This window comes from Hemitrygon akajei, chromosome 8 (genome assembly GCF_048418815.1).
Source record: "Hemitrygon akajei chromosome 8, sHemAka1.3, whole genome shotgun sequence".
Taxonomy (NCBI): Eukaryota; Metazoa; Chordata; class Chondrichthyes; order Myliobatiformes; family Dasyatidae; genus Hemitrygon; species Hemitrygon akajei.
In genome coordinates this window covers 104,634,142-104,658,372 of record NC_133131.1, presented here as the reverse complement: position 1 = coordinate 104,658,372, position 24,231 = coordinate 104,634,142, and the positions used below count along the sequence as shown (strand labels likewise).

The following is a 24,231-nucleotide window of genomic DNA, read 5'->3' as shown; positions in this document are numbered from 1 at the left end:
AGCCTTGTATCCCTTTTGCCAATCCACTTCCCAGCTCTTAGCTTCATCCCTCACCCTCTTGTCTTCTCCTATCATTTTGGGTCTCCCTTTTCCCACTGCCACTTTCAAATCGCTTATTATCTCTTTTTTCCATTAGTCCTGACGAAGGGTATCGACCTGAAACATCGACTGTACTTCTTCAGGCTTTTGAACTAAAGGGGATAACTTCACTCTACTTCATTTGCCCCATCATTGAAATGTTCCTACAACCAATGGACTCAATTTCAAGGGCTCTTGATCACATGTTCTCAATATTTATCACTTATTTATTTGTGTATTATTTCTTTTTTTATGCTTGCACAGTTTGTTGTCTTTTTCCCACTGGTTGAATGCCCAAGTTGGTGTGGTTTTTCATTCATTATATTATGGCTATTATTCTATTTTGGATTTATTGAGTAGGACTGCAAGAAAATGAATCTCAGGGTTGTATGTGGTGACATATATGACCTTTGATGATAAATTTAATTTGAACCCTGGATTCTGATAAACTTCTGACTTCTCAAATTCTTTGGTAACAGTGGCTTGTAAAAGTTACATTTTACACAACAGCCTGACCTTTACGTTCACCTGTTGATGGTATCCAGCCACTTACAGCATATTGAAGAGTTGGGAAACTTTTTCCATAAAAAGTAGATGTAACAAAGTGAGGAGTTTCAAGCTTAGAGTAGATCTGAGAAGTTGGAGGAACTACATAAAGTACCTGGATAATTTCTTGAATCTCTAAGAGATACAGTATCCATAATAGCACCTCTAAATGATCAGATCTTTATACAAGTTGGAAGGACTATTGGGAGCATGGAACAACCTTATACATACATCTCTTCTTAAAACTATATTAGGCAGAATGAGAAAATGTAATCAATGTAAGTGTAAGGACACGCACATTTCATTTTTGGTACTGAAGTAGTCTCAAGAAAAGAAATTCCATCTTTTTAAGTGAGTTGCAAATTGCCATAATAAGGTAAAATGTGTTTCTGTATTGGTCACTAAGTTCATAGCAAAGATCAATGAGACCTCCTGTAAGACACCAAAAATGTGCCATCAAAATGTTTGGATACTTTGCTCAGAATAATGTACTGTTACATGCCTGAAATTCTACAATAACTAAAAGGCCAGATCACAATTTTAAGCTTTAAGCAGTAAAATTAAGTAATTATTAAGCATATACAAAAAAAGTCTTACAGAGACGTCCCAGCTGCATAATGTTATCAAATGCACAAGATGAAGTAGTGCCAGGTGTTGCATAGAGCTGTGGATGCATGCATAAAAAATGCAGATTAGCAATCAGAGAAAGTACCTATTTTTGTTCATTCTGGTTAAATGAATATCATATTATGGTTCAACAAACAGTAAATGGATTGTATATGGATTTTCAAAAGATGTTTGATAAGGTGCCACTTAGTAGATTATTACACAAAATATGGGCCCACAGTTTTGATGTGATATTTACCATGGATAGAGGATAGGTTTAAAGGCTGGAATAAATGGAGTGCCCAGGTTGACATAGTTTTACTAATAGAATCCAACAGAGATCAGCCCTGATCCCTGAGATACTCACATTTTCTATCAATAACTTGGATGAAAATACAGAATATAATGTATTCATGAATACTGATGATACAAGGCTATATGGGAAAATGAGCTATAAAGAGGATACAAAAGTTTGCAGGTGGACAAGAACACAGTAGGGTATAAGGTGGCAAACTGAGGTTACACAATGTAGGAAGACTATAAAGTCAGAATGCCTTTTAAATGGTGAGAAATTAATCTCATCAATCACTAATGCTCTAGAGAATCCAAGCTTGTTCAACTTCTTAGCAAGTTAATCCCTGAGACACTGAAACTAAACTTATGGGAACTGCATGCAATTAGGAAAACAAATGGTGTGCTGGAGGATTACTAAGACTAGACAAGGCAATAGGTTGACCTCATTTGGAGTTCACATTCTAAATGTATAAAAACTGGAAAATAAAACAAAGTAACAAATAAAATAAAGGAGGAAGTTAACAGCATGGGAGAAAATAGAGTTATTGATGAAGTGTTTAGTAAGGTTGTTTCTGAGAAAGTGAGATAAATACGATTAAACTATCTGTATAACAATGCACACAATGCATGCGTTGGGGAAAACTAGATACTAACATGAGTGACAGAAATGGGACAATAGACAATTCAAGAATCCTAATTAAAGAGGATGACATATTTAGAAAAGATAGAGGCAGAAAATGCAGGCTGAGTAATGGTATTTATCAGGAACAATATAATGACAGTGGAGAAATGCAACTCATCTACAATGAAGACAGATGTGGATTCTTTCTGATTCAATACAGAAGATAATAAAGGGTCAGTTACGTTATTAGGCTTGATTCATAGTGAAGGTGGAGAAAGAGTGGAAGTTTTGGAAATGAGTGAAAGAGCTATGAATAGTAAGTAACAGGATTTTCAAACATCCATCCAACAGAGAATATAACGGATCAAGCAGCATCTATGACAGAAAAGCAGAATTAGTATTTCAAATCCTTTGTCATTACAGTAAGCAATTCTCTTTCCACAGATGCTCTCCAAACTGCTGAGTGCTTCTATAATTTTATGTTTTTATTTCAGAATTGAACATCTGAATATATTTGATGATTGTTCATTGGGAATATAGAAAAAACTCCTTTTCCTGAAGAGTGGTTAAAAGATCTCTTAATATACAATAAATAATGTTCTTATCAAATGTAATGAGAAATTACAGGCCAGTCAGCCTATCTATTATAAAAATGCAACAACTGAACATTTGGAAAGCAAGTAACTGGTTTGAACAACAAACATCCCACATCCATGCTGAACTCATCAAATTCATTGACTTTTTCTTCAAATTCCATCCTGCTCTTGAATTTACTTGGTCTATCTCAAGGAACTCTTACCCTTTTCTCAATCTCATTGTCTTCAAATTAGGAGACAGAATATCCATTGATATAGCTCCATCCCTCTTCCCACTCTGTCACTTTTAAAAATGCTATTCATTTTCTCTCATTTCCTCTGTCCCCCTGCATGTGTTCTCAGAATGAGGCTTTCCATTTCAGAACATCTGAGATGTCCCTTTTTTCAAAGAACAGGTTGCCCTTACACCACCATCAATGCTGCCCCCACCCTATCTTGCTGCCACCATAACAGGGATTTTGTCCACTTTTCTTTACCTACCATTCCATATTCAGCACAACATTCTCTGTAACATCTGCCATCTCTAATGAGTGGGTCAAGGGAGCTGCACTCATAAGCAGCGTCTTCCACTGTATGCATAGAATGCACGACTTGCAGTATTCTTTGACCTTCAGTTTCATTCGGGGCCAGTAAAACTCGTCTCTGAGCAATCCATAGGTCTTTTCAACCCCTAAATGTTCAGAATCATCATGAAGTAACTTCAACGCAATCCTCCGATACTTCTCCAACAGAACCAGCTGGCAACGCCGAGGTCGGTCCAGAGGTGATGTGACCCAGTATAGGATCTGGTTCCGCAGCTCCAACCGAGGCCATTCTCTCAGTATTGCAGGCACCACTGCATGTTTCATCTTCTCCGCCTGAGCCACGTCGCCCTTTTTGACCGCTGACCAAATGGTACTGATGCCTGGGTTATTCCACTGAGCTGCTGCCACTTCCCCAGAACTCAATTCTGGCAGCTGATTTATCTTCAGAGCAGTCAGGTTACAGTAAACTTGGGGAATGGCATCATCAGAAGCTCCCAACTGATGCACCGCTTGATTCTGCCTGCTTTCCCACTGCCTTCCCGGTGATGGCAAAGTGACACATAGTCTTTACCCCTGGGGCAGGAACACTCTTCCACTCCTTGTTCCTGTCCAGTCCCTCATGCACCCGTTGGGACAAAGCATCAGCCTCAATATTCCTGCTTCCTGGCCGGTATTTCAGGCTGAGATAATAGGCAGTCAATGTCTCCAACCACCGATGGCCTGTGGCATCCAGTTTTGCCGAGGTCAGGATATAAGTTTGGGGATTGTTGTCCATTCTCACCTCAAACTTGGCACCATAGAGGTAAGTCATTCAGCTTATCCACCACCACTCATTCAACGCCAGAAACTCCAACTTGTGCATGGGATAGTAACAATCTCAACCCAGTGCCCTGTTCCCGATACAGGATGCCCCCTAAGCCCTCTCGGCTGCCATACGTGTGCAGTGCATATGACAATCAGGGGTCCACAAAAGCCAGCACCGGTGCCTGGGTCAGCAGCTCCTTCAGCGACTGAAAGGCCTCCTCACATTTTGCATCCCACCTCAGTTCAAAGGGCTCCAACAGGCTAAGATACTCTTTACCCTCCTGTCCTTTCTCCCCCTCCCTTTCTTCCCCAAGGGAGGGTAACCACACAGAAGCTGATTCATTGGGTGACTCACTTTCGCGTAGCCCTTCATGAACCTCCGATAGTAACAACAGAATCCAAGGAATGAGCACAGGGCTTTTTCGTTTGTAGTGAAGGAGGATGAGGGGTAACTTGATAAAGGAGTACAAGATGATGAGGCATAGATAGAGTGGATAACCAGAGACCTTTTCCCCAAGGTGGAGATAGCTAATTCGAGGGGCCATATTTTTAAGGAGATGGAAGAAAGTATGGAGGAGTGCCAGAGGTAGGTTTCTTTGCACAGAGAATGATGGGTGCATGAAATGCTCTGCCAGGGTGGTTGTAGTAGATACATTAGGGGCATTTAAAAAACTCTTAGATAGGCAGATGGATGATGGAAAAATAGAGGACTATGTATGAAGGTTGGTATTACATCATGGCTGAAGGGTCTATACTGTGCTGTAATGTTCTATGCTTGGGCCAAAACCTTGCCTGTACTTTTTTTCAATAAATGCTGCCTGGCCTCCTGAGGTCCTCCAGCATTTTGTGCTCAGATTTCCAGCATCTGCAGATTTTCTCTTCTGGACATTATGGGAATAGAGGGATAGAGAGGTTGTAGTGTTCTCATGCAGTGTGTTGAAACTTTGACTAAACACCAAGTTAAACCGAAGCCAATGAAGACAGAGTCACAGTAAGAATGACCGTTTACTGTTCACTCTTCCACATTAACATCGTATGGTGAAAACTACTGATAACATAATGCAAAACATATATAGTGTCTGTTTCATTCTTCAGACCACATTTGCATCATAAATACTTGTAAAAATAGAACTATAACAAACTGTATTACAAAGGAATCTCATCAAAGATACAAGATATAGGCAGAATCTACTTAAGTTTTTATGCAGTGTATTGACAATCAATGGTTTTAGGTAGACTCCAACACAATTTTTCCTGCAATGTTTTCAATGGTACAAGAAAATAAACGTCATCAACTGTTGTTTCCTTTAACAGAATCCACGTTAATATTTTTACTTCAACATGTCTACTGTCATATGAATTTACTGCATTGCTTCTAAAACGTTTCTTTGTGGGTAAAAATGGAGCTTTGCTCGTTCATGCTGCATGTACGGGCCCCCACGCCAAAACAAATTGCCAATTTGTCAGCAATATCTCGATTCCACTTATCACTGATACTACAGATGTGGCTTGGTTCAGTTTTAATGTTTTAGCATCACCCTTTTTACACTTATTCTGTAAGCAGCACGGCACATGGCAGCAGCGGCCTTTCAGATCTGGTGCTACTTTAATTTAGTTTTTTTTAAATTTAATTTTAAGGCACAATTAGGGTTTAGGGCAATGGATAATAGAGCATTTATCTACCATCACCAGATACTGCTACAATACAGAGATCGCCCAAAAACAAACCTTCATGAAAATCTGCTGGTTAGATTGCGCGACTTCGGCTTGTTGAGGGAATCGAGCCTGAAGTCCTCCGAGTTGCCTGATGCTGGTGGCCGAAGGTGGGGACATCGTAAACGGTGCGCAAGGAAGCAGAAGTGAGGCGAGTGGGGAGAAGTCTGTGCCAGGAAAAAGCAAGCCCTGGCCGGCCGTCTCTCCCATCCATCTGCTCTCCAATGGACATTAAATTGGACTACATCTGTGGCAACGAAATACTCGGCGGGAGTACAGAAACGGACTGATTATTATTTATGTAACAGATTTTCCCCCAAGCCATCTGACTACCAACCTACTGCCCTCTGCTGTGCCTATTGTCTTGTTTGTCATTTATTGTAATGCCTGCACTGTCTGTGTTACTTTATGCAGTCCTGGGTAAGACCGTAGTCTAGTGTAGTTTTGGTGTTGTCTTACATAGTTCAGTTTAGTTTTTGTATTGTTCATGTAGCAACATGGTCCTGAAAAATGTTGTCTCATTTTTACTGTGTACTGTACCAGCAGTTATGGTTGAAATGACAATAAAAAGTGACTTGACTTGACTTGATCTCTGAAAACATAAATCCATCCGTTGCAGCTGGCAATCTTCCACAGAGAGGGCACAGGACTCCAAACCTCTGGGAAGCGCAGTCTGGTGAAGCTGTCAAGCAGTGGATTGTAACATACCCGAGAATCTCCCTCAGCTACTATAAAAATCAGGCCCTTGTGAATAGCAGCATGCATACAGCCTGCAAAAAGGGAGGAAATATAACTTTAACTGGCATGTCCTGGAATGCGTGTCAAAACACTGAATGGGACGAGATGGTTTGGTAAAGAAGTTCAGGTCATTCTCTTCCCCACCCGGTAGATTAATAGTTCCATTAAGGTTAACACCAGGAGCACAAGACACTGCAGTTTCCAGCTGATTAGTTTCAACCCACACGTTATCACAGACCACATAATAATGACAGTACTGTAAGGTGTAACCTGCAGGGTTTTTCCACCCAATGAATAAATGGCATCTTCACTTGGGACAGATACAAGCGAGTGCTGAAGACAATCTCTTGGCAGTGATGCGCATTGTCTCCATGTTGCACTTCCACATCTGTAGTGGGATGGGGCCAGCAAAAACATACGGGTCACTTCCATGCTTGCATGCAGCAGAAATCTGCTGGCACAATCGATTTTGCCCACTAACACTGATAGCATCAAAGACACTGCCATTGAGTGTGTCCAAGTGTCTTCTTTTCCAATCAGGTAAATATGGACAATTTTACCAATTTCTTTTAAACTGGATACCAGGTTCTCAAAGTATTGTGCTCGTTCTTCCTTGTCATGACCAATCCAGGTCTCTATTGCTTTGGCTGGATTCTGAGAGTGGGGAACACCATGTGGGACATGAAGCTATCTTAGGTCTTGAAGTGAATCTCTCCAAGCTTCCCATCTGCTTAGTTTGTCTTCTGGTAGCGGAGTGTCCCAGTCGGAGAGCTTGGAGGTCAGTTCTCTGAGGAGGGCTCTTCCCTGGATTGTAACCGGTGCCAGTAGACCCAGGGGATTGAAAACATTGTTGACAGTGGAGAGAACTCCACAGCGGATGAATGGTTTGTTCGTGGTCAGCACGGCGAACGTGAATGTGTCGGTCATGAAACCCCAAAGGAGACCCAAACTCCTTTGTGTGGGTATAGTTTCTCCGCCTAGATCTAGGTCACTGATCACTGGAGCACAGTCATTGGGTGGGAAGGCCTCCATGACTTCCTGCTCTTTGTTGTTTGGCAAGCGTTGGCGTGGTTCTTTGAACATTAGTGGGGTGACCCAATTGTTTGCTTCATCATTAAAGACCTTGGTGTCCATTATTTTTAAGAAGATTATGTCTTCCACTGATGGAGCAAGTTTATTGTCGTGCTCAGTTTGGGTGAAGACTGACTGTCTCAGTGTCTTCTCAGTCACTTTACTATGCTTGTGCCTTTGTCATGCTTCTTTGATACACATAATGCTTGTGCAGGGCTGAAAAATTGTATAGCGGCCACTCTCTAGCACATTAGTCTTGAGCATGTTAACTGTCGGTTTGTGTACGTTGCCAGGGCAAACCTCTCCTATCACCACCCAGCCCAGATCTAGATGTTGGGTGAAGGGGGCATTGTGTGGTCCATTGACCTGCTGCCTGACTTTGTGTACCCTAAGAACGTCTCTTCCGAGTAGCAGGAGTATTTCTGTTTCTGGATCCAGTTCTGGGATGTACTTGGCAATGTGGTGGAGATGCGGCTGGTGTAGCACTGCTCTTGGTGTCGGAATCTCGGATCGCTTATTCAAGATCTCATTGCACTCCAAGACTGGAGGGAGACAGATGACAACTTTGCCATCCAGTGACTTGAGCTGGAAGCCTTCTGCCTTCCTGCCATATGCTTCTGGGATGCCAGAGCAAGTTCTGAGGTAGTATGGGAATGGATTACTTCCTATGCTGAACAACTCAAAGAACTCTGGTCTGACTAGTGAGCGGTTGCTCTGATCGTCCAGAATTACATAGGCTTTGATGGCCTTGTCTTTGGCTCCCTTAGGGTATACCTTAGTGAGGCAGATCTTTGAGCACGAGCGGCTTGACTGACCTGGACTGCAAACTTCTGTGCACCTTGAGCTGACAATAGTTGTATCAGAGTGATCCTCTCCCTGCCCACCATCCTCTTGTGAGAGTGAAGGAGCCTTGCCAGTTTGCGGTGAAGGGCCGGGATGCATGGCCCCATCATGATTTGTGCTGTTGCATTCCAAGCACTTTACGGGGAACGTACACTCTTTAGCGAGGTGGGAGGTAGAGGAACAGCACTTAAAACATATTCTTTTTTCCTTGAGAAGGGCCTTTCTTTCGTCAAAGGGTTTGTTTCTAAACATTCTGCATTCTTTGAGGGGGTGGGGTTTGTTATGCAACGGACAATTCTTGATGGGGTCATTGTTAGTTGTGGAGACTTCGGTTTTATGCACTGAGATGGGTTTATTGATGTTAAAATTGTTCAAAATGGATTTGACTGGCTTGGTGTGAGTTGTGGTGCTACTTTGAATCATGAAGCTAGTGTTGTTTTGCTTCTTCGCCTCATTACACACAAACCTACTAAAATAGTTAAGGGGAGGGAATCAACCACCGTTCTCTTCCTTGTACTCTGAGCCAATAAACACCCACCTTTCCTGCAGCCCAAATGGAAGTTTGTCCACAATTGATCCAATTCCACATGAAGTATCTAGATATGACAGGCCAGTTAAATAGCTGTCTTCTTTAGCGCCTTCAATCTCTATGAGTACCGTAGATTCCGGACTACAGAGCGCACCTGATTTTAAGCCGCTGGCTCTAATTTTAGAAATAAAATCATTTTTTTAATTGTACAGGCCGCATCGGATTTTAGGCCGCACCGGATTTTCGGCCGCAGGTGTCCCACGTTGTAATATGAGATATTTACACAGAAAGATATTACACGTGAGGATTTTTTTAACTTTTAATTAAATCCATATGGTAACAAAAACAAATACATATTGCAAATGCTTTTTTTCGAACCGTGCCCGTACGCGGCTACTTTTAAATATACGTTGCGTATACTTCTTTACTGAACAACATTCCAATATCTCCTAACGACTGGTAAAAAAATATATATATTGCAGCCTACCAGGAAAAGTTATTGATACCTTTAACTTAAAAGCAGCGTTCGCTCAGATCCAAAGCCGCTCGCGTAATGCGCTCCCCCCCTCCTTTCCGTTTCATCGCAAACGGCATTTAAAAGCAGCGTTCGCTCGGATCCAAAGCCGCTCGCGTAATGCGCTCCTTCCCTCCGTCCTGTTTCATCGCAAACCGGCATTTTCCCACAAGACACCGCGAAACCGGGTGTGACGTCATAGCATCCCGCGATGTAGTACAGAAAACAAATATAGTTTAAACTAAGTAGGCAGCACAATGCTTCGAGTGTTTTCCATGTTGATGAGGGTGAGTACAAATGACTGATTTACAATAATTTAATTGTGAAAGTGCGCTTGATTTATCGTACAATTTCATTGGACCTCTGTGAACTACTCATCAATTTTATTGGTCTACTGTTACGAGGCAAAATGTTTACGAGGCGGCATGAAAAAAATCATGCATTAGCCGCTTCGGATTATTGGCCGCAAAGTTCAAAGCTGTTCAAAATGTGGGAAAAAAGTAGCGGCTTAAAATCCGGAATCTACGGTAAATCTCTGAGTTCTCGTAATTTAGTGTGGTCCTTGGCTGACACCCTAGGAAAATAGTCCAGCCACTGAAATAGCGCCCTTTGAATAATTTCAGGAGCCGCATAGCACTGCTGAAGTCTCTCCCATGCTTTGCGTAAGGCTAGCATGGGGTTGTTGACCTGCACTGAGCATATGCGTTTCACCTGTTCTCTTGATTCCCATTCTAGCCATTTAGTCATAAGGTCAAACTCTTGGGTTGCTGTGAGCTGGACTCCGCTGGCTGCACTGGTGAATGAGGAGTACCATGTACAGTAATTTTCAGGTTTATCATCAAATTGGTACAGTCCTGAATTGATGAGGTCTCATCATGCTAAATACTGTGCCAAGGGTTCTGCTGCAGGTGGTGTGCTAGCTGGGGGAATATGTTGGAGGGCATATGACTCAGCATGTACATTCATGATGGGATTTGATGTTCTGACTTCAGCCTTTGTCTCTGCTCTCGCCTGATCTGGTAAGTTTGGTGTTGGGAAGTATTTGTAGTCAGGTCTTTCATACTTGAGTTTGTTGCAAGGTTGCAATTGTGAGTTGTCTTCCACAGGTGGACGCGATGCAACAAAACTTCCCTGTAATTTCATGAGGTGGGACGCTCACAGGCAAGTATGGAAAGGGAGAATGAATCTGCAGGTCAGTTTGAAAATTGGACTTATTCGCTGGTGCATTCCAATCTGGCCCTTTCTGATATAGATTTTCCTGTTTCATCTAGAACGTGCATTTCTTCAGTGTTTTCCAACACTTGTGCTTCCACCACGGCTGCATTAGCTTCTTGTTGTAGCGTCAGCACTTCTAACTCTGTATCTATCCTTGCCTTTTCCAACTGGTGTTCCACTTCTCTGGCAGCCTTTTCCATTTTCAGTTTTGCTTCTTGGTTAGCATATGACGCTCGCACCTTGGCGGCTTCTGCTTTAGCTCTTGCGAGGGCAGCCCCACTTGCCGATGTCCTGATGCTCTTGCCACTGGATACAAATGACTTGGTGCTTGATTGCAAAGCCATCATACCACTTGTCGAAACATCCAATGATTCCACCTTTTCACTGTAGTGTTCTCGTGCAGTGTGTTGAAAATGACTAAACATCAAGTTAAACCGGAGCCAATGAAGACAGAGTCACAGTAAGAATGACCATTTACTGTTCACTCTTCCACATTAACATTGTATGGTGAAAACTGTTGATAACATAATACAAAACATATGTAGTGTCTGTTTCATTCTTCAGACCACATTTGCATTGTAAATGCTTGTAAAAATAAAACTATAACAAACTGTATTACAAAGGAATCTCATCAAAGGTACAACATAAAGGCAGAAACTGCTTAAGATTTATGCAGTGTATTGACAATCAATGGTTTTAGGTAGACTCCAACACAATTTTTCCGGCAATGCTTTCAATGACACAAGAAAATAAACTTCATCAACTGTTGTTTCCTTTAACAGAATCCGCGTTAATATTTTTACTTCAACATGTCTAGTCATATGAACTTACGGCGTTGCTTCTATAACATTTCTTTGTGGGTAGAAATGGAGCTTTTCACATTCATGCTGTATGTGCAGGCCTCCACCTTTCCTCTTTCTCTGAACTGGAAGTTACCCACAAGAGGCGGCAAAACTGGAGGTGACATCATCATATGCTGCGATATACCATGGACAATGAATTTTACCTTTGCTAAACTGTAACGTAGTTATCAACTTTTAACTTTAACTAGAAAATAGTTACAAACAAATTATTTAAAGCAGAAATTTAATAAAGTTAAATACATGCCCTAAGGGCAACACAGAAATAGTATTGGAAAATTATGCTGGGATGAAAGACCAGTCATAATCCTAAAGTACGAACAGGTTCAAAGGGCCAGATGACCTCATCATACTGTATTCTTAATTTTTTATGCTGTCCCTTTCTGTGAATATAGAAACAAGCAAAATATTTTACATATTTCTTATTTGGTCTGACTTATTTTTCTTTTCTTAATTTGAATTCCTTTTTTTCAATTAATGGGAGACCAATGTTTAATGTTTAATTATCCTGTGAATCGAAATTGGAGTACCCAGAATAGACCCATGTGATCACAGGGAAAAGGATAATAATCATGTAGATAAGAGAAAATCTGCAGATGCTGGAATTCCAAAACAACATACACAAAATGCAGAAGGAACTCAGCAGGCCAAGCAGCATCTATGGAAAAAGAGTAAGCAGTCAATGATTCGGGCTGAGACCCTTTATCAGGACTCCTGTCATGAAGGGTCTCAGACCAAATCAATGACTGTTTACCCTTTTACATAGCTGCTACCCGGCCTGCTGAGTTCCTCTAGCATTTTGTGTGTGTTGCTAACCATGCAGATAGCTGGTTGACAGATTAATTGGACACTGTAAATTGCCTCTTATTATGGAGGTGAGTGATAGAATCTAGGAGAGTTGTTGGGAATGTGACGAGAATGAAACAGGTTTAGCGTAAACAAATGCTTGTTAGTCAGCATTGATCCAATGGGCCACAGGCCAGTGGTTATGCCGTATCTCTGTGCGACTTGACGTTTAGTTAGAAGGTCCAAGTGGATGATCCATCTCAGCTTCCTCCTCATATCCCCCATGTCACTAAAGAAAATCTTCAGACACTTTGAGAACAGTGGACACAGTAAAAACTATGGGACTAGACAGTATTTCAGCAGTAGTACTTATTACAGTACTTATAACAAATTTCATGACAAATATGAGTGATGATAAACTTGACTCTGATATTGGTCTTTCTTTGTGGACTGAGAGTGGAAAGCAGGCAGGGAGAGGGAAATCATGATTGGGAAAAGGAGAAAGGAGAGGAGAGGGAGCAGGAACCACAAGAGAATGTTCTGTAATGATCAATAAGCCAATTGTTTGGAATCAAATAACTTTGCCTGGTGTCTTAGGAGTAATTGTGTCTGTGGTCCGAGACAGGTCATTGGGACAAGGTGGCCTCTAGTCCTATGTCCAACATGTTGACCTCCACTACGAAAGGTAAGTCCAGGTCTGGTGGAACTAGGATAGGTGCAGACATGAACCTTTGTTTTAATTCTGCAAGAAGTGCAATTTCAATCTTCTAGCCAATCCAATGTCTAAAATATTGTCTATTGCTCTGGAGTCAATAAAGACATCCATGGAATGTTTTTGTTCTCCCCATGAAAGTGACATGGGGAGCACCACTCTGGAGGAAACTGAACTGGGAGTGAGGATAGCGACCATCACAGTCCTCCCTATGCTGGATGGTCTCAGGATTAACCAGACAGCTTGGGACAGGAATTCCGATACGTTTGACCTCTGCTTAGTAAATGCAGCACCTCCCACTCCTCCTTCTCTCTCAATGTGAGAGAGCCTGGTCCAGCCTATTTGCATAGGCTCCTCAGAAACTGGGATTGGCGGCTGTTGAGGAGGAGTTCTAGCCTAGGAAATAGGAGAGGACAGAGGATAGTCAGGAGAAGAGTCTCCTCAGCATAATCCCCTTCATCTATCCCTTCTTTACATGAATCAGTTATTAAATTGAATCACCAGGTCTGTAGTTCTCTACATCCTCCACCAGGTCTCAGGCTAGAAGGACATCCTTTAGCTCATCATTCACTCCCTTGTGGAATAGAGTGGTCAGTGTTTGAATTTTACAACTGCTCTCTGGGGCCAAGGTACAAAATTCTATGGAATAATCAGCCACAGACTGATTCCCCTGGTGGAGAGTTTCTGGAGAGCAGTGAGGATCTGCTGAAACATGTTGCTCTGTCTGCCTGCAATTGTCAAATTTGATTGGGGAGCTTAATACAAAATAATATTTACAAAGCAGAGACCATAATATGATAAAATTCAACCTGCAGTTTGAGGGGGAGAAGATAAAGTCAGATGTATCAAATTACCAGTGGACTAAAGGGAGTTATAGAAGCATGAGAAAAGAGCTGGCCAAAGTTGATTGGAAGGAAACACTAGCAGGGATGACAGCAGAAGAACAATTGCTGGAGTTTCTGGAGATAATTCATTGTCTCTACCTGCTCCTGCCCCACTGAACATCTGTCCTCATACCTCGTCTCCATTCTGTCCTCCATGGTTCAGACCCTTCCCAACTACAACTGCAACACTTCACATGCTCTTGATCTCCTCAGTAACTTTCAATTTCCAAGCCCTGACTGCCTCATTTTCATCATGGATGTCCAGTCCCTATACACTTCTATCCCCTTTGGAAGGCCTTAATGCTTCCCATGTTAATCTCAATAAAAGAACCAACCAGTTTTCTCCCATCCACCACCACCCTCCTCCATTGAGTGGAACTGGTCCTCACCCGCAACAATTTTTCCTTTGGCTCCTCCCACTTTCTCCAGACTTGAGGGGTTGCACCCACTTGGGCTTCAGCTATGCCTGCTTTTTCCCCCCCAATCGGTTATGTAGAACAGTCCAGTTTTAAGCCTGTCCCAGTATTGCTCCCTAACTCTTCCTCCATTACATTGACAAGTGCATTGGTGCTACTTCGTACACCCATGCTGAGCTCGTCAATTTCATCAACTTTGTCTCTAACTTCCATCCTGCCCTTAAACTCACTTGGTCCATTTCTGACACCTTGCTCCTCATGGGGATAAAGGGAGTCTTTCCTGGCTGGATACCAGTGATGTGGTGTTTTGCAAAGGTTGGTGTTGCAATTGCTTCTTTTCACATTATATGTGAATGATTTGAATGATGGAATTGATGAGGTGAAACAACTTATATTCCATCTGTGTAGAATCCAATCAGATTTTTATATTGTTTTCTCCTTCCGGTAAAAAAAATCCCTCCCCATCCCCTATCTCCTATTCCCTACTCTGGACTCTTACCTCTTCTCATCTGCCTATCACCACCCTTTCTCCTGTGATCCATACTCCTCTCATATCGGAGTCCTTCCTCTCCAGACTTTCACCTTTCCTATCCAGCTGGCTTCACCTATCACCTTCTAGCTATCCTTTCTTTCATCATCTTTTTTATTCCGGCATCTTCCCCTTTCCTTTCTAGTCCTGAAGAAGGGTCTCGGCCTGAAATACCAACTGTTTATTAATTTCCATGGATGTTACCTGATGTGCTGAGTTCCTCCTGTGTTGTGTTTGTGAAAATATTATCATACATGAAGGGAAGTTAGTCAATAATGTAATAGAGGATACTGAAAGTTTTTCAAATATCTAAAGAGTAAAAGAGGAGCAACAGTGGATATTGGATCACTGAAAAATGACACAGAAGAGGTAGACATAGTATTGAGCTGGAGTATGTCAAGAGGGCTACCTTTCAAATCAGGTCCATAATCAAGATTATAAAGACAGAACTTCACGGCAGTTTTCTTGGAGTTGGACTGTGACCAAACACTGATCATTCATTCAAAAGGGTGAATAAAAATTGTGCAAGTGCAAGCGGAGCGGCAATTCTTTTGAGTGAGCCAGTGTATTGAGTGGCTTTTGGTTCATCAGGCTTGGGTACGGTAAAGCATCTGGCAAGTTTCTCATTTTGTTCTTAATTGCTCATTCCTCATTCGTTAAGCATAGTAGATTAGTGAGATGGCTTCAGGGGCAGTGTTTTGTACTGCGTGTGAGATGTAGCAATTCTAGCAGATTTCTGGTCTCCTGGAGAAACACATCTGCACCAGGAGCACCGAGCAGAAGCTCCTGAGAGAATGTTTTAAGGAAATGGAGCTACAGTTCGATGACCTTCACCTCATACAGGAGAATGAGAAGGTGATAGATAGGAGCTACAGGGAGGTAGTCACTCCTAGGTAGCAGAAGACAGGTAACTGGATGACTGTCAGGAGAAGGAAGGGACATGCATAACCAGTGCAGAATACCCCTGTGGCTATTCCCCTCAATAATAAATATACCACTTTAGATACTGAGATATTGTTAAGGGGGATGACCTACCGGAAGGAGCCACAGTGACCAGGTCTCTGGCACCAAGTCTGGTGCTGTAGCCTAGAAGAGCATAGATGAGAAGAGGACTGTAGTGGTGAGAGAAGATTCCATAGTCAGAGGAACAGAGGTGAAATTCTGAGGGTGCAATAGAGACACCCAGATGGTATGTTGCCTCCCAGGAGCCAGGATCAGGGATGCATCTGATCTGGTCCATGGCATTCTCCAAGGGGGAGGGTATGTAGGCAGAAGTCTTGGTACATATTGGCACTAATGACATAGGTAGACAAGGTGAGGAGGGTGTGAAGAGAGATGTTAAGGAGCTTGGTAGAAAGCTGAAAAACAGGACCTCCAGGGTAGTAATCACTGGATTGCTGCCTGTGCTACATGCCAGTGAGGATAAGAATAGGTTGATCTGGCAAATGAATGCATCGCTAAGGAACTGGTGCAGGGGACAGAGGATCAGATTTATGGATCATTGGGATCTCTTCAGGGGAAGGTATGACCAGTACAAAAGGACAGGTTACACCTGAACCCGAGGAAGGCAAATATGTGGGCAAGTTGGCCAGAGGTGTTCGGGAGGGTATAATCTAACTTGGTAGAGGAACTGGAACCAGGGTGATAGCACTGAGAATAAGGTAGTTGGTTTTCAAACAGAGGAAGTGTGGGAGACTGCCAGCAAGGAAAGACTGATGATAGGGCAAAAATTCCAGTCAACAAGGCAAGTTGTAATGTAAAAGGTGCACAAAATGAAAGACGTGAATACAGAACTGAAGGTGTTTTGTTTGAATGCACACAGTATACGGAATAAGGTAGATGAATTTGTAGTACATTTACAGATTGATATGTATGATGTTGTGGGCATCACTGAATCATGGCTGAAAGAAAACTATAGCTGGGAGCTTAACATCCAAGAATGCACATTGTATTGAAAGGACAGGAAGGTAGGTAGAGGAGTGGTATGGCTCTGTTGTAAAAAATGAAATCAAGAAAGAGGTGACATAGGGTCAGAAAGTGTTAAATCATTATGGGTAGATCTAAAGAACTGCAAGGGTAAAAAGACCCTGATAGGAGTTAGACACAAACCCAAAACTGTGGTAAAGAGGTGGTCTACAAATTGCAATAGGAGATAGAAAATGCATGCCAAAAGGGTAATGTTACAATAGTCATGGGGGGGTTTCCAATGTGAGTGTAGATTGGGAAAATCAGGTTGGTGCTGAATCCCAAGAGGGAGAATTTCTAGAATGCCCACAAGATGGCTTTTTAGAGCAGCTTGTGGTTGAGCCCACTAGGGGATCAGCTATTCTGGATTGAGTGGTCTGCATGAACTGAAATTGATTGGCAAGCTTAAGGTAAAAGAACACTTTTCATAATATGATAGAATTCACCCTGCGATTTGCAAAGGAGAAGCTAAAGACAGATAGATTAGTATTACAGTGGAGTAAAGAGAATTACAGAAGCATGAGAGAGGAGTTGGACAAAATTGATTGGAAAAAAAACTGGCAGGGATGACGGAAAGCTATAATGGCTGGAATTTCTGGAAACAACTCAGAAGGCACAGGATATATACATCACAAAGAAGAAGTATTCCAAATGGAAGATGATACAACCGTGGCTGAAAAGAGAAATCAAACCCAATAAAAAAGCCAAAGAGAGGGCATATAAAAGAGCAAAAATTAGTGGTAAGTTAGAGGATTAGGAGGCTTTTAAAAACCAACTAAACAAGTTATTAAGAAAAAGATGGAATGTAAAAGTAAGTCAGCCAATAATATTAAATTATCAGAATATTCTTCAGATACATAAAGTGTGAAGTGTTGAGAGTGGATCATTGGATCTGACCATTAGAAACCGATGTTAGAGGGGTAGTAATGGAGGACAAGGAAATGGCGGACAAACTGAATAAGTATTTTGCATCAGCCTTCACAGTGGAAGACACTAGCAGTATGCTGGAAGTTCGAGAATGTCAGGGGTCAGAAGTGTGTGAAGTTACCATTACTAGAGAGAAGGTCCTTGGGAAACTGAAAGGTCTGAAAGTAGATAAACCACCTGGTATACACTTCAGGGTTCTGAAAGAAGTGGTTGAAGAGAGTGCAGAGGCATTAGAAATAATCTTTCAAGAATCACTGGATTCTGGAATGAACCCAGAAGACTGGAAAATCATATTTGTTGCTCCACTCTTCAAGAAGGGAAGAGAGGCAGAAGAAAGGAAACTATAGGCCAGTTAGTCTGAACTCAATGATTGAGAAGATGTTGGAATCAATTATTAAGGATGAGGTCTCAGGGTACTTGGAGGCAAATGATAAAATAAGCCATAGTCAGCACAGTTTATTCAAGGGAAATTCTTGCCTGACAAATCTGTTGAAATTATTTGAAGAAATAACAAGCAAGAGAGAAAAAGAAGAATCAGATGATGTACTTGAATTTTCAAAATCCTTTGACAAGGTGCCATGCACAAGGCTACAAAACAATTCAAAATCCCATTGTATTACAGGAAAGATATTGGCATAGAGAGGAAATTGGCTGACTGGTAGGATGCAAAGAGTCGGAATATCAGTGAACTTTTTGGTTTGGCTGCAGGTGACTCGTGGTGTTCCTCATGATTGGTGTTGGGACCACTTTTTTCACTTTATATTTGAATGATTTGGATGATGGAATTGATGGCTTTGTGGTCAAGTTTGTGGACAATACACAGATAGGTGGAGGAGCAAGAGATGTTAAGGAAAGAGGGAATCTGCAGAAGGATGTAAACAGATTGAGAGGATAAGTAAAGAAGTGGTAGACGGAATATACTGTAATGTATAGTGCATTGACATGCTCTTTGGTAGAACTTAGTGGTAAGTAAGACAAATGCAATTGTTAGCATTCATTTTGAGTGGACTAGAATACCAGAACCAGAATGTAATGCTGAGGTTTTATAAGGCATTTGTCAGACTGCTCTTGAAGTATTGTGAACAATTTTAGGCTCATCTAAGAAAAAGTGTGCTGGCATTGGAGAGGGTCACAATGAGGTTTGCGAGAATGATTCTGGAAATGAAAGAGTGAATGGACAAGCAGCTTTTGATTGTTTTGGACCTGTACACCCTGGACTTAAGAAGAATGAGGAGGGAATCTCACTGAAACAGAATATTTAAAACCTGGATGTAGTGGACGGAGGGAGGATGGTTCCTATAGCGGATGAGTATAGGACCAGGGCACGGTCTCAATACAGAGGGATGACAAGGTGCCATACATGAGGCTGCTTAACAAGTCATGAGCTTATAGTTTACAGAAAAGATCCTAACATAGATAAAGCAGTGGCTAATTGGCAGGAGGCAAAGAATAGGAATAAGGGGAGCTTTTTCCAGTTGGCTGCCAGTGACTAGTGGTGTTTCACAGGGTTCTGTGTTGGGACTGCTTCTTTTTACGTTATAGATCAATAATTTGGATGATGGATTTGATGGATTAGGAGAATGGGCAAAGATGTAGCAATATGGAACAGTGTCAGGAAGTGTATAGTCATGCATTTGGTAGAAGAAATCAAAGTGTAGGCTATTTTCTAAATGGAGAGAAAATACAAAATACTGAGGTGCAAAGGGACTTGGGAGTCCTTGTGCAGGATTCCCTATGGATTAATTTGCAGGTTGGGTCAGTGATAAGGAAGGCAAATGCAATGTTAGCATTCATTTCAAGAAGACTGAAATATAAAAGCAAGGATATAATGTTGAGACTTTATAAAGCACTTGGAGTATTGTGAAGAGTTTTGTGTTCTTTATTTTAGAAAGGATATGTTGAAACTGACCTAATTGAATCTTACTGAATGGAGATCAGCAGTTTCTGAGATATTCAAACAATCATTCCATGGTGAAAACCACTTAGATCACATTTCTTCCCCATTCTTATGTTTGGCCTGAACAAGAAATTAAACTCTTGACTATATCTGCATGCTGCAGGCTCGTGATTGGTCAGTTAGATATTTGCATTTACAAGCAGCTGTGTAAGTGTACATCTGAAAAAACTTCTTTATATTACTGGCTAGCCTACCATCATCCAGTACCTATAAAAAGTATTCCACCCCTTGAAGTTTTCATGTTTTATTGTATTACAACATTGAATCACAGTGGATTTAATTTGACTTTTTTGACACTGATCAACAGAAAAGACTCCATGTCAAAGCGAAAACAAATTTCTCTTCTTTTTCAGATTTTTAGTGGCAGTTGGCAGTCCAACTTAAAAGGTACATTACAACCACCAACTGGACTAGTATGGTATAGAGAGTTGGGAAATAAAACCCCTACTAGTTCTTTATTGAATGAAAACTAAATTTACCCCAAAGAGCCCTAAAGATGCAAATAATGGAAGACAATAAGTGAATTAAATTAAAATCACTCCCATATCCTAGTAAAGTTTTTAAATGAAAACTGTCAACCCCCAAAGCTAGTAGTATAGTCTGCATTACTTTCTTTCAGCCTTGTATGGTTCACGTTAAAAAAGAATGTGTTCAACTGTTTCATAATGACGACAAAACCTACACACCCCAGAGTGATATTTACCAACATACAAGAAATAATTAAGCCTAGTATGTCCACTTCTAAGTCGAGTCAATACAATTCCTTCCCTTCTTGTCTAACCCCTTCTCCCATCAATCCAACAGATTTTTGTATTCTGTAAAGGTGTCTCCCCTTATGCCCATTATCCCACAAGTCTTGCCATAATCACCCAGTTCTTAGCCCCACCAACCCCTTGGCTTCTGATTGGCTAAATGGCAGGTCTATATCCATTTACCAGCTTTTTTGGCCAATCAACCCACTCATTCCCCTCAACACCTCTATGTGCAGGGACCCATAAGACATGAAGACCAGTACTTTGAAGAGCTTCCAGCAGTAAGTATGACCTACTACTAGAATGACCTGTTTTAAGACTAGTCTAAAACCAAAAAAAACTGAACAAATTATAACTTTGCAAGGACAGATTCCCTCCACACACTGCAAGCCCAAAATGATGGTAACCAGCATTGTAGAATATACAGAGAAATGGTTAGTAAGACAATTCTTTATTGTTATTTGTAATTCAGGCACAAAAACAGCCACACTGGCATTCCCTGTAAAATAATGTTTTATCCATCAGTAAGATTGTTAACATATCACAATAATTTTCCTTAACATACTGATGAACCAACAGACTCTCAGGCATTTCAGGATCTTTGGACTTCATCAAATCAAGCACCCCAAAATCAACTAAAGCCACTGGGGAAAAATACTGTAGGGTTACTGAAAAGCTACAGTAATCCAGCAAATCCATATTCTAAGTGTGATAAGAACCCAGCCACCCAAAACTAAAAACACTCTTCTTGTGATGTTCCTAGCAGCCTTCTAACATGCCTTTAACAAGGTGATCATTCTTTGATCCCTTCAAATTATCATGAATATGATAATTTGAAAATATCATGAATCATAATAATAATAATAAAGGACTGCAAATACTGCTTTGTGGGGTCTCATTTTCTATCTTATAGAAGCCTGACTATACCTTACCTACCCCTACCTGCACAGACTGTCCAAATAAAAATACTCAAAAAATTATATAACCTTCCTCTCATTCCTAATTTCTGTAGTTTAATCAAAAGACCCTTCCTCCATAACATATCATATGCTTTTTCTATATCAAACAATACTGCTATTACAACTTCTTTATTTACCTGTGCTTTCCTAAATAAGAATCTTCCAAACATAAAACTGAATCCAATGTCATCCTGCCCTTTTGAAATCCAGTCTGATAAAATGCCATATCACCCCTTTTTTCCAAAATATAATTCAACCACTCTATTACCACACATTCCATAAGTTAATACAAATAGGATGTTAATGATATTTGTGCATAACCTGAAGGATCTGACAGGGGTTTTCCAGATTTTAGAATAGGCACTACCACTGCCATTTTCTATTAGGAGGGAAGACGTCTTAAATTCCAAATATGATTTAAAAATGTTATTGTCTTAAGAGAGTTGTTGGTCATATGTTTAAGCATACAATAACATATCATCCTTTCCTGGAGCCGTATGACCTGTACAAATAATAGCTTTCTTAAATTCACACAATAGAACTCTACATAGTGATACTATCATTGCTACAGCTGCTTCTAACACATTAGGGTAATAACTTAGAGCCTTATCCCTACATTGTTTAGCCTCTTCACTTCATTATCTTGATTATGATTTGCAGCAAATGACTGAGCCAGTAACTCAACCTTCTCTATTTCAGTGACAATCGTAATACCTTCTTTGATCAATACTGGAATATTATTAGCCTTATGAATCCACCCCACCGCCCCATTTTTAAAATCATTCCTTCAACATCTCCAAGTTTAATATACTTCCAATTCTATAACAATATGAACTCCAGTAAACCTTTTTCGCAACCTTCAGTACTTTCTTCACCATGGCCTCTGCCCTTTTATACTTAACAAGGTCACTCCAACTGTGATACTTCTTAACTTTTTTAAACTCTTTATTTCTCTCCCTAACTGCCTCTGCACATTCCTCAGTCCACCACAGTACAGCCTTTCCCTTATTAATGCCCATTTTAATAGGAATCACTTCCACTGCAGTTTGATGAATAATGTGACACAATCTTTCATTGTATAAATCCACATCATTCATCTCTGACAGATGCTCCGCACTTAAAACTTATAAACTTCTCTTAAATTTGCTTTACCAAAATTCCACCTCCTTAAAGTGGCCTCCTGTTCCCTATACAAATCCAAACTCAAGCTCATCACTATAGGAAAATGATCTCTCCCCAATGTTTCATCTCCCATGACATCCTCCAGGCAGAATGTTTGAAACTAAGTAATCTATGGTAGTTTCAGAACTATTGTGAAGATTAAATCTTGTACCCTTCCCATTATTAAGACACACAAGATGTGAAATATCTAAAAATTCTTCTATAATCAAACAATTATCATTCTGTGAACAACACCACAGTGAACTATGTGCGTTAAAAACCCCACACAACACTTTGTGAGCTAGTGCTACAATGCTTTCCACCCAATCAGTCAAAAGCTTTCCACAAGGGTTGTAAAAATTTACCACTTTGATGTCCCCATCTGTTAAATCAAATACTTCTACTACAAGAGCCTCATATACTTCATTTACATCCACAACTTTTATGTCCTATCCCTTTCCTTATAAAATTTGCAACACCACCCCCTCTACCAACTAATCTATCACACCTAATTACAAAATAATTCTGAATAGAAAATTTTAAGTTTAGTAACAACTAGTTTTCCTGAATATATACAACATCAGGTGAACTTGATAAATCAGAACTAAACTTCCTAAAATCTTGACCATTAGGAATCAGGCTTCTCACATTCACTGCAACATTCTTAATCACATTATGTACCATCACAAGGAGACTGAAATACAGATACTTCACCCATCAGAGCTTCATTTATAACTTCCCACATGATACCAGCTATACCCAGATACATTTCAGTAGCTTTCACAATAATTTTAATTTTCTCAGTATGACTAGATATTCTAGTACAATTCACCTCATCCGTTACAAACATTACAAACTTCATTTTATCAACTAGTATCTTTAGTGACAGAACTATGATGCTGACATATAGCCTGTGACTTCACATTCTGTTCTCTGACTGGTAATACTTTATCAAGGTTCAATTAAACTTTTTGCAAGGCCTCTGCACAAGACACACCTATTATACATTAACCTGTTGAACTTCAGCTGCATTCTTAAGCACTTCACATCCTCTATAAGCTGCACTCTGTTCTCATCTGCGATTACAATATTTAAATTTTATGCCTTCACAATCTTCATACTTCTGTTATCCACCACACTTACTACCTTAGTTACCCATTGTACATTATAGCTAACATACCGTAAACTAACTTGATCAGGGAGCTTCACTTCATCAAAACATATCAATACAGATAAAATATCCATCCTTTCCCCATTTCTGACTACTTGCAATCACTTTACCTCCTTAAGCTTGCCTCCCAATAAATGAGGCTTAACCTCTTCTTTCGAAACTTCCACTGGAACACCCATTACAACCCCCTTAACATCTCTATTGTTATTAGGTAACATCGATACTATCTTTTTGCCGAGTAAAGCCTTTGATCATAATGCATTCTCCAGACATCCCACCCTGCAAAAACTCATTTCAGGGAGGTAGCACCATCAATTTGCGGGAGACTCCCAGGAGAAGTGGGACGTCTGCAATACAGTAGTTCCTTAGCAGCTAGCCAGCTAGTTTAAATAATGTTAGCTATGCTAATGAACAAATGACACCTGTTAAACTCACCTCAACATGTCTTTTACAGTTTAA

The 24,231-nt window shown here is 40.7% G+C and overlaps 1 long non-coding RNA gene and 1 pseudogene across 1 annotated transcript in view; both read right to left on the bottom strand.

Moving 5' to 3' along the window:
* The window catches only part of LOC140731451 (uncharacterized), a 45,867-nt gene that overhangs the window by 11,958 nt on the left and 9,678 nt on the right, over positions 1-24,231 (bottom strand). The gene's annotated exons all lie outside the window — the stretch shown is intronic.
* LOC140731508 (kelch repeat and BTB domain-containing protein 4 pseudogene) lies at positions 5,487-7,655 on the bottom strand (annotated as a pseudogene).